Raw genomic sequence first — 11,218 nt, 5'->3', positions numbered from 1 at the left:
AAAAAGAAAAAAGTCAGATTTATTCTTGTGCAAAGGATGAAAAAAATTTGCTTTAGTGCACATAAAACCACTGTGATTGCTTTTTACCTTTCGTTCACTTTTCCCATGTGGTTGAGCACCTAAACACTACAGAAGACTTAAAATCTGCTTGTTGGTCTCTGTATGGGGCTGCTGAATCATGACCTGAACCTCTGATTGATCACCTGAGGTGAGCAATGAGTCAGCCACAGGAGCACAGGTGAAGGCAATTCACCTGTGCTGCAGGAAGGGGTGGAGCCTGGCTCCACCTCTTCTAGACCCATTTAAGAGCTGACTGCCAGTGGGGAAGGATCTCTCTGGAGGTCTGCTCCATCAGGAGTTCATCTTGCGAGCCCAGGACAGGGTGAGTGACTTTCTCTTGTTTCTCCAATATAAATTATATTAGCCAAGCTCCTGGATATAGATATAGATATAGATATACACATAGATACACACACACACACATACCATCTGTATATCCATTGATTAAACAGTCTTCAACTTCAAAAAGAAAATGATGAACTCAATTTATTTCTAAGAAATTCTAAAATGTAACATATTTGTTTTCTATGTATTTTTCAGGCACTCCTACAATTGATCAATATACTGGCAAGTTTGTTATTGTATTACTCAGTTTTTACTTTAATATTTAAATTGTACCTATAATGAATGGAGCCAAGGTAAGAAACTTTTTAGGTTAAATACTAAGAAATAAACAAACCTGGGACAACTTTTCATTTGCAGCCTTCATCTCCATATACTTAACTTGATTTTCCTCAGTCATGTCTTTTATTATGTCATCTGCTGCAACTTTTTCATGTTCGATATTTTCTTCCACAGCTTGAATGAACTTCTCTGTGCTGTAAGAATAGCACATTCTTGTGACTTTTAGAAGTCTATTTCTACTACTATTTTTCCAACCCCACTGATATAAAAAGTAGGAGAAGACACATTACAAAGTAGTACCTTTACCTGCAGTAAGTCTCTAGTGTTTAATGATTTAGACTCTGGGCTAGATACCTCAGTATGAGACTAGAAACGATTGACTTAGCTGTTATGCATTGTCTCTGGTAGTTGTGTTTTGAAAGAAAGTTAAAGCTCAGTGCTTTTTTAAGAGGCAATAAAAATATTAGCAATGGTTGTCACAAAGGATTCATTATTCAAGGAGCATAACACTATATTACTACGGAAACTGAAATAGTGTTGAGGCTTGGAAGTCACAAAACATTCTGAGATATTAAGTAAAAAAATCAAAGCATCAACACAAAAGAGAGCTACTGAAGTAAAAAGGTTTCTACTCAGCTACATAGTGGAGAATGAGAGGAAGGCAAATCTTTTCTAGTTTCAAGCTATACACTGGGTAGAATGAAGCCTGCAGAATAAGCACCATTAGGAGAAAAATTACAGGACACAATGTTTGTGTATCACTACACTGTCTTTGTAAATATGCATATAAACATGGTTTCTGATCATAGAGTCATAGAATCACCAAGTTGGAAAAGACCTAAAAGATCATCCAGTCCAACCGTTCACCTACTACCAATAGCTCCCACTAAACCATGTCCCTCAACACAGCATCCAGTCTTTCCTTGAACACCCCCAGGGTCGGTGACTCCACCACCTCCCTGAGCAGTCCATTCCAGAGCCTGACCACCCCTTCTGAAAAGTAATACTTCCTGATGTCCAACTTGAATCTCCCCTGCCGTAGCTTGAAACCATTCCCTCTGGTGCTAATCAGAACAAGTTTTGATCAGAACAAGTATCTTCCTTTTCTTCTTAGGGATTTCTTCCTGACTTACAGCCTATGCCCTTAAATGCTTGTAATCTTTATAAATAATGAATTTGATATATAACACTCCACAGGTTGTTTTTTGTTTTTTTTTTTTCCAATGCTTCTAAACCACAAGAACTTAACAGAGACTTAAGCAACTATTTAAGCACAGCTCTTTACCTCAGTATGCAAATCTCTCAAAAAATTCTTAATTTCCTGACAAGTAACATTAAAAAGTACAAATTTTTATCCATCTCCAACATTTCTTTAAGCGACAATAATCCATCTTGCTTGTAAATATCCAGTGGCATTTTAACTCAGTGCTTCCTATATGATCTGGAACTTGACACTTGAGCATACTACCATCAGGCTTTCCTATTGGCTGCAGAACCAATTAAATTGAAGATGATTATACAAAATTACTCAACCTAGTCAATCTTTTGCTAAGGATATTCCAGTTTCCTTATTTTTTTTACATGGCTTGCTTATTCATTAGGTACAAAGGTTGAAAAAAAAAAAACAACAAAAACAAGTGCTGTTACATGATACTATTTCTTGTCAGTGCATTGAGAAGTCTGTGTGGGTATATGGTGCTCCAAGAAGCAACAGAAAGGTAAGACACGTGGCACATCTTATTCAAAATGTAGGCAAAGGTTTTCTTTTAAAGCTTTTCTGCTAGACTGGAAATAAATATATCTTGACATACATTAAAAGTTCAGGAATTGCTACGAACCTTATATGTACGAAGTTGTTAAGTAAATTGTGCTTCACTAAAAAGCCAGAGTACAGCCTGATTCACTTCTAAAAACCACAGTACCTGATTACATGGGCCTCATTGCCTCCCAGATCTGCTATTTTATTCACAAATGTAACAAAAGCAACAGGAGTTCATTACTACTGAATGGTTTAAATTGCACAAAATTCTCCAAGGAAATCTTCTGAATAAAACATTTTGGAGTTGAAGTAACGAGGACATGTCAAGGCTCAGTTTCTTTCCAAAATAATTCCCTTAAGCAGCAATTTTGGTTTTACTGAAAAGCTAAACTGCAACTAAAATCATAGATCCTTCCTCGTTCTTCTGTTGCTTACAACTGTTCCTCCATATAAATGCAGGAAATCAACTTTGTAAGAAAAACTCTATAGATGTTAAAGAATGGGGACTGTATTTTGACTTGGACATATTTGCAGTGAATTTTTAGACAGAAGTGATTTTTCCTGTTAATGGCACATCCCAGTTACTCAGATACGTTAACTCTTTCCTTGAACTTATAAAAAACATTTAAATTAATTTTCATTGTTAACTTGATTGTTATTAGATTACTAGATTAGACTGAGTATCTTTTAAAATAATATCCAATATTTTTTCCTCACTCTATTAATGACAGTATATATATATTTTAATCTGAAAACTATGATAATGCTATTAATCGCATTCCTAGACTGCATGGTTAATGCAGTGCTCAGTTTCTGAACATCTTTGAGGAGGTATCTCCTCAAGTGTGCCATTAAGTTCCAGCTTAAACACAGTTGATATGGGGAGTTTTCAAAAACCACAGCATGTTTTCCACTGCCTCAAAAAGTATTCAAGACACCAGCAGCCTTTGACTACAACAGTTCCTAATTCAGCAACATACTACCACTGCTGTTACTAGTACCCTCATCCCTGCCACTTACTGTGTCTTTTTGTGTTCGAATGCAAATTTCCAACAAGAGCAAAAATACTCAATGGTTCAGAGAATATACATTCCTCTTTTGAGGAAGTCATAAAAGTGTACACAATGAGTCAGATAGGTGAATGAGGCCAGTCCTCAGAGATACAAACACACAAAAGCAATCAGATCAGATTGGCCTGTGACTTCATCTACTCCCGGTTTATCAAAGGCTTTGTGGCACTCTTTTTTAGGATTGATATATTTCTTCTTTTTTTTCTTTTAAATCTGTCTGGCGCCTACATTTAATATTCTTCCTTATTTGTGCAACTGAGCTTCCTTAAGTAGATTGGAACCTATAAAATTCAGTGAACACTCTGCAAGAAGCACGTTAAGCAAATATCTCAATTCTTGTTTTTTGACCTTCTTTAATCTAGAAGATTGAAATGTAGGAAGGAGATACTGAGGTTTCACTCAGTCTATTACCTTTTCTCCATGAGACTTCTTACACACAAAAGACTAAAAACATCACAAAAGGGATAATCTATTCTTAGCATAAAATTCTACTTCAAATCTTGCATAAACGTAGATCACTTTAACTTGTAAAAGTCAAGATTTAACACTCCTGCTTAGTAGATCTTGCAAATCATGGCCAGTTAAAACAAGAAGATAGGTATGTTTTACATTTTCTGAGAGAAGTTAACACTGCAGAGAATACTTATCAAAAAAAAATCTTCCCAACTCTCAAAAAATATGGAACAAATCTGTACAAAAACTCCAGCACAAGAGAATGAAGCATACTTCCTTAGCAACAGCTATGCCTTCATAAAACAGAAGGACACTACATATGTCATATGTTATACTATGGATAATGAAGAGATTAGAAGATCTAATCATTAAAAATTCACAAAAAAACCCTGTTAATTCATATAAGAATATATGAGCTATCTGTCCAAATAAACCATCTATCTAATACAGCATTCTGCCTCAATCAAAGGAAACAAAAGAAATTATTTAGGGAGGGCGTGAAAGCCGGGATACTTTCTTCAGTCAATTCCTATCGTGGTCCTCCAGTACCCATTGCTGCTTTAAAGGGATATTACTAAGTATACATCAGCCTATTCCATTTGTGAATCTGTTGTCTATTAACCTTCAGATCAAACAATTTTCTGTCTGCTGGTACTGCCCACTAGATTTTAGATTTGCCCTAGCCCATGAAAAGCTCAATGCATTCCAGCTGATAACATGTTTTTTCTGTTGATTTTACATTTTACAGTATTTGTGTAAAACAAAATGTACTGAGTTACTATTTATTCGTATGTTAAACCACAACTACACTGATATCTTCACTGAGCAGGTGGTGAGGTGTTGCCACAAGAGAGGTTGTGGATGTCCCATCCCTGGAGGTGTTCAAGACCAGGTTAGATGAGGCCCTGGGCAACCTGAACCAGGACTTGATTTAGCAGTTGGCAACCCTGCCTTTGGCAGAGGGTTGGAACCCAATGATCCTTGAGGTCCCTTCCAACCCAAGTCACTGTATGATTCCATGAGTCTGATCTCAATATTGAAAAGCGTTGTTTTTTGCTAGACTCTGAAGATGAAACTCTCGTGGCTCATAATCTGGGCTGGAATGCTGCTTTGGAATCAAGTCACTGCTGACTGCAACATTACTTCTCAAACTGTAAGTTATGTGTAAGTTATCCAAGTTTGTTGTGAAATAGGAATTAGCTCCTGGAAATCACATTAAGTGGTGGAGCAACACTAAAACATGTATATTTGGTCAAATCTCTCTCTGCCACTTTGGGACAGGCCTAAATCACAACAGGACAAGACTCAAAAACTGCTCAAGTGTGAGCAACATTGTGTCAAAACTTGCCCAAGTCAGGATCAAATGTGCATAAGATATTTAAAAGTACTCCTTACTTTAAGATATTTTAAGATATTATTTCAAATAGTATTTTTTCAAAATATTTGACAAAAGAACTCGCAAAGGATATACACAGTACAGAACAGACCCTTAATCTAATTTGTTTTTAATAACGCAAACTAGATACAGTCTGGTCTCAGCAGTAACAGTTTGAACATAGACTAGAAGGAGAAACAACACAACCAATCTCTTCCTAATAATCAGAATCTCATTTAAATCCAGTGCAAGTACCCTGCCAACAAACGCTGCAGTAATGCATTAGTAACTGCAGTAAGCTGCAGTGATGCATTAGGAAATCTACTTTTTTCAGAAGAGAAAAATGTTTCAAGGTATAAACACTCTCAAACCTGAAAAGAGTACAGCAATGCTAAGCTTCAGCACAGAAAAATCAAAATTAATTTAAATGCTATACTATAGCATATATATATATATATAATAAATATATATATGCTATAGTAATATAATAAAATTAAGTGCTCAAGATGGTTGAAAGCCTGTTACCAAAGATTGTTTTCAGTAGTAAGCATAGCTATTCTGAAATAAAATAATACATTAGAAAAAGGTAATTTTAATTAATTCTTAGACTTGAATCCACTTTCTCTGTGTCACCCTTGCTTAGTGTTTTCTTAACTATGTGGCAAGGAATCCTTTTCTACACTGTCAGCCCTCACATCAGAATTTCAATATAGATCTAAGAACAACAAAATGGCATGCCTGCTCAGTTCTATTTAGAATGATAACCACATAAGTCTTGCAATTCTATCAAAATTTAAGAACTAAGTGTCCTGACCATCAGGTCCTTACACACTAGGACAGTTCATTTGCCTGTATCATTAATCTACAAGTATGTTATGGAAAGCATTAACAAAACAGCACGTATACCAGTAGAATTTTTCTTTCAAACGGCTGCCATTAAAAAGTATCCTTTTATTCCCATTAACAGTTATCACTGGAACACCTTCAATGGACATCTCTGTTGTATTTTAATTGTTGATACTATCTTTTTTCTACAGGTCATTTGTGATGAGTCTGGAAAGAACCTCTCTAGCATCCCCACTAATTTGTTGCAAAATGTTACTAAATTAAATCTCAAAAATAATAAAATTACTTTAAAACACAATGACAAAAACATTCTTATAAGGCTTCCTAACCTCACTGAGCTTTATCTGAATGAAAACATGATTACTCTACTGTATAATAACAGCTTCTACAGTTTGACAAAACTTGTGATTCTGGATATCAGCAACAATTATATTAATACAGTTGATCAAGCAGCATTTGCAGGATTATATCAACTGATAGTGCTGAATCTTTCCTATAACAGGATTACTCAATTAGATTCAGATATATTTTCTTCTCTAAAAAATCTAAGAGTTTTGAATCTGCAGAATAACCTTTTGGAATCTTTTCATATAAAACCATCTTTTAAATTGACTACAATTACCTTAAATGGAAACCCATGGAACTGCTCCTGTAGCCTCCTTGATTTACAAATATGGCTAACCGCTTCTAATGTGACAATGGGTAAGTTCTCGTAAGAGCAGCATTTCACACCTGATGCCTCACACAGTCTTCCCTTAAGTTTTTCCTGATCTTAATAAAATTCACCATCAACTTCTCTGTGTTTTAGATATCACTGATTTTTTTATGATCTTAATGCCAGTTAGCTGGCGATATTACAAACGATCTCTATTGCTCCTATTCACAGAAAATGAAAACAACACTGTGTGTACATTCCCAAACATAAAGCAAAAATTCTCTATCAAGACTGCAACTATTCAACTAGTTGACTGCGAAATTGAAAAACTTTCTGAAGAATCCACTATGCCTTCCACCTATGCCATTAAACATCAAAGCACAGTCTTTCTAACAGCTCTGACTTCAAACATCACTGGAAACAATGGAACACATGCAGGTAATACGCCGTTGTTTCTCTTCACTGTTTGCAATCTGTTTTATTTGCTGTTCCATAATTCATACATTTTACATTCCCACTACAGTTACTCTTTCATCAAAGCATTAGAACAAGTGAATTTTCAGGTTTTATATAACTCAGTTACCCCCCATCATCTTTTATGTGTTCTCAATCTAACTATTAAGAAATTCATACTAGAGTTCTTTCAGATATTACACATAAAGATAACTATTTTTTTCTTCTGTCTGTTCGAAAAGAATTTCCAGTTCTCGGCAAAAGCTGGACCTTCCTCGTGGGAGTGCTAGGGTTTGTCCTAAGCACTACACTCCTGATTTTTACTGCCATAAAATGCCCAACATGGTATCAGTATTTGATGAGCTACAAACACCGTCGTCTGGAAGAAAACGGCCCTGAGATGTTTGAACAGGAGTTCTCAGCAGACATGAGTTCTTTTCCTGCAGTATCAGATACAAACAATGAGGATCCCATAATAATATTTGACAAAACTAACACTTTTGAACCTGAGGAAGATGGATTTATTGAGGACAAATATATAGATACTTATGTAACTGAGCAGAGCTAATATCTTAACACAGTGGACAATGAACTGACTTTTCTACCCTTTCAGCCTTCCACATTACACTATTTAAACACAGTACAAAGTGAACCTAAGCAGCCTTGCATCTCAAAAAATTTGTAACAAAGTACTGCTGCATGAATTGTAAAGATTAAAAACTTGATCATGTTCACATGTTAGCGTCACAGCAAATATTTTGAAACATGAAAGAATACTGATCATCCATGTTTTAGAAAAAAAACTATAACATACAGGAGGAAAAGAGCTTACTGTACACTGCCTAAGATGACAAAGTCCTTAAAAAGCAGGTTGTGAGCCTGATATAATTAATGACACTATAAAGATGAAGTCAAAGACAAAAAGCCCTTTTTTAAAACATCTGAAATAGAACACAGTCGGACCGGGGGACTGAACCCAAACTAACGGCATCATAGCTCAATGGTTTAAAGGCAAAACAAATGTCTACAAATATTTACACTGAATCAGTAGGCCAACTTAAATGTGCCTACATACAGTAAAATGATAACCAGCACCACTTATCTGACACCTTTGTGCCTTAGATCTTGATCAAACCAAGTCTCTGCACATTTTGTTAATACTTAGAAATGTATTTAGAGTTAAATCAGACATATTTATGAGCTGCTGAAAACCACAATAATAGTGAAAAATGAGTTATTAGATGACAAATTGCTATTTTAAAACTCACCCTTTCAGCCTATCACCACACAAACTGTTCTCAGGACTTACAAATTCCTATTGCAAACAGCTCACTTCCTTTATATACATCTTTACTCATTTATATATACATATTTCTTTATATACCTCCTTACAGGCAGGAATTGCTGTTCTAGTCCCCACTTATTCTTACTTTTTCCCCTCTGCTACTACAACACAACATCCACAATCTGCCATAAGTAGGTCTCTATAAACCAGGAGACTTCTATGCCACCCACCTTTTTCTGGATGACAAGGTAAGTTATCATCATAGCAACTACTCAGAAGAATTTAAAGACAGAAACTCCAGGTTTGACTTGATATTGGTATATGATCTAAAAAGTATTTGTATATCATTTGTTTCACAGATTACACTGCTGACAAATTTCTGAATTCAGTAGCTTCTCCATTTTACTGTTTTCAGGTAAAGAGGTGGCAGTACTTGACAGGCATATACTTTGTGTACTTACGCTTGTCTTTCTGTGAAAATTTTATCCACACTTTGAGCATCTCGGTCATTCTGAACTTTTAACTAGAAAACAAAGAAAAAAAATATATATTTGAATATACTATATAAGAAGAAAACATACTGTTTGTACAAGTTCAAGGTTTTCTGTAATGGAGAAAGAAGCTGCTCAGAATGCAACAGAGAAAGGAGGAGCAGAGGCCTGCTGCTCCAGAGGTGTTCTCAGGCTGGCCTGAAGAAACAGTTTCTGAAATTGCAGTCTTCCACTGCACCTCAGTGTTTGAAAAACAAGTGCAATCGAGTCTGTAACAAACCAATTTGCATACCCTTACTATGGTATTCATTAGTAAAATAGTGTTTAAGCCCACAGATAGAATGCAAATGTAACAGAGCACTCTTCTCTTTATGTCACAGACAATGAAACTTTATTTTTCAGTGAAACATGGAAAAGAAAAAAAATTGGCCAAGAAATATAGGTGGTTTTTCAAGCTGCCAAAATAACAGAAAAAGTAACCTCAAGAAATGGAAAATGCTTAATGCTGTTAAGGCCTTAATACTTGTATAAATTGTCTCACTTTCTTGGAAAATTAAGAAAATTAAAAAGAACAAAACTGATTGATTTTGTCATTGGCCGCATCACAGACTTGACTGGAGTTATTTAAAAGACAGAAAACAGAAGAGATTTCTAGAGCATTAGCAAGCTTTAAGTTGCAGTGCAGAATTTGCCTTTCATAATGCATAGTGTTCTATGCTTTTTAGTTGGATAAACAATGTATTGTAACACTTGCAATTTCAGTTGAGAATGCAGCCTTCTGAAATTTAAGACACAGATTCACTATCATCACAGAAGCACTATCATCTGTCCATACTTTGGACAGCTGTCTCACTGCAAACACATGATGTTGCTAAGATTTCGGTCCAATTTAAACTGGAGAAGAAAGTATATATTGTAAATCAGTACCATGCTTTTCTATATATGTAACGTGTTCAACATTACATCTAATATTTACCATTTCATTGATTAAATTAGCAAATATCCTAATTCTTACCAAATTGTATTCACGAATCACTTCTGCTATGTCTGTATTGGTGTTAAGTAGATCCACAACCTGAAAATAGACAGAATTCCAACCTGTAAGGTTCCTCACTTATTAAAAATAAAAAAGACAACAATAATTACACATACATAAGCACGCAAAAAAAAAATCAGAAAAATAAGTAGCAATTCATACAGCATTCATGAAAATACAGTATTTATCTATTACTGCAAACAGAAAAAATTTGAATTTTAAACCTGAACAGATAATACACAGTTCATAGAAGTAATTCTCATTTAACGTGGCTGTGCAAACTCAAATATTGTACAGCACACATTTCTTAATTGCATATGCAACAGCTTATCCTAATACATACTAAAAGTTCTTGTTTTGTTCTCCTTAGCTACTTTTTCCTCTTCTGGCAACTGAATAAACTCATCATTATTAACCACTACACTTTTAAGGAGAAACAGCAATGAAAAAAGAAGTTGAAGCAAAGCAAAATCAGTAGTAAACAAAGGAAAGAAGAGCAAAATGTGTTTTCAGTATCAAAAGCTGAATGTAGCATACCATGTTGTAGTCTTCTAGCTGACCTTGCCACTCTTTGATTTCACCAGCTAAAGCCTCTGCCCTGAATACAAAACAAGAAGCCAAATTTAAAACAGGAAGTGTTACATAATAAAAATGAAATAATAAAAAAGATTAATTTAATTGTTCCTTGAAGCCTGCACTGTAGCCTGGTGACTGATAAAGTTAACTTTATATTAGTTGCCACAGAGCTCACCTTCTCTCATATGACAAATAAGCAGATTTCTCTTGCTTGTACATTTTTATTTCTTCCTGCAGCTTGTTAATTTCTGATGTGAGTTCACTGGTTTTGCTTCTGCAAAAAATAAAATTAAATTACATTTAAGTATACAACTAAAACATAGTGAAAAACAAAATTTTACTCCATGCGATGCGGAAACACTATCTTTCTCACACAGTACCATGTTTCCAATAAACTATTTCTAAGAAAAGCTGTATAAATAAGGAAAAATTAAAGTAGCTCTGCCAGAAAAAGTCATAAGCAAGTATTAGAAAATCTGGCTATGAAATTAAATGTTTTCATTATTTTTTTTTGTTCTGGTTGAAACAGTCATGA

At 35.0% G+C, this 11,218-nt stretch overlaps 1 protein-coding gene and 1 long non-coding RNA gene across 2 annotated transcripts in view; one reads left to right on the top strand and one right to left on the bottom strand.

Moving 5' to 3' along the window:
* The window catches only part of IFT74 (intraflagellar transport 74), a 32,836-nt gene that overhangs the window by 8,355 nt on the left and 13,263 nt on the right, over positions 1–11,218 (bottom strand). The gene's annotated exons all lie outside the window — the stretch shown is intronic.
* On the top strand, positions 2,369–7,173 carry LOC116217555. The gene is made up of 3 exons (XR_004162240.1): positions 2,369–2,402; positions 5,027–5,119; positions 7,074–7,173. It is a non-coding gene; the product is annotated as an uncharacterized LOC116217555 (long non-coding RNA).

Source organism: Meleagris gallopavo, chromosome Z (assembly GCF_000146605.3).
Source record: "Meleagris gallopavo isolate NT-WF06-2002-E0010 breed Aviagen turkey brand Nicholas breeding stock chromosome Z, Turkey_5.1, whole genome shotgun sequence".
Taxonomy (NCBI): Eukaryota; Metazoa; Chordata; class Aves; order Galliformes; family Phasianidae; genus Meleagris; species Meleagris gallopavo.
This window is presented reverse-complemented; position numbering and strand designations above follow the sequence as displayed.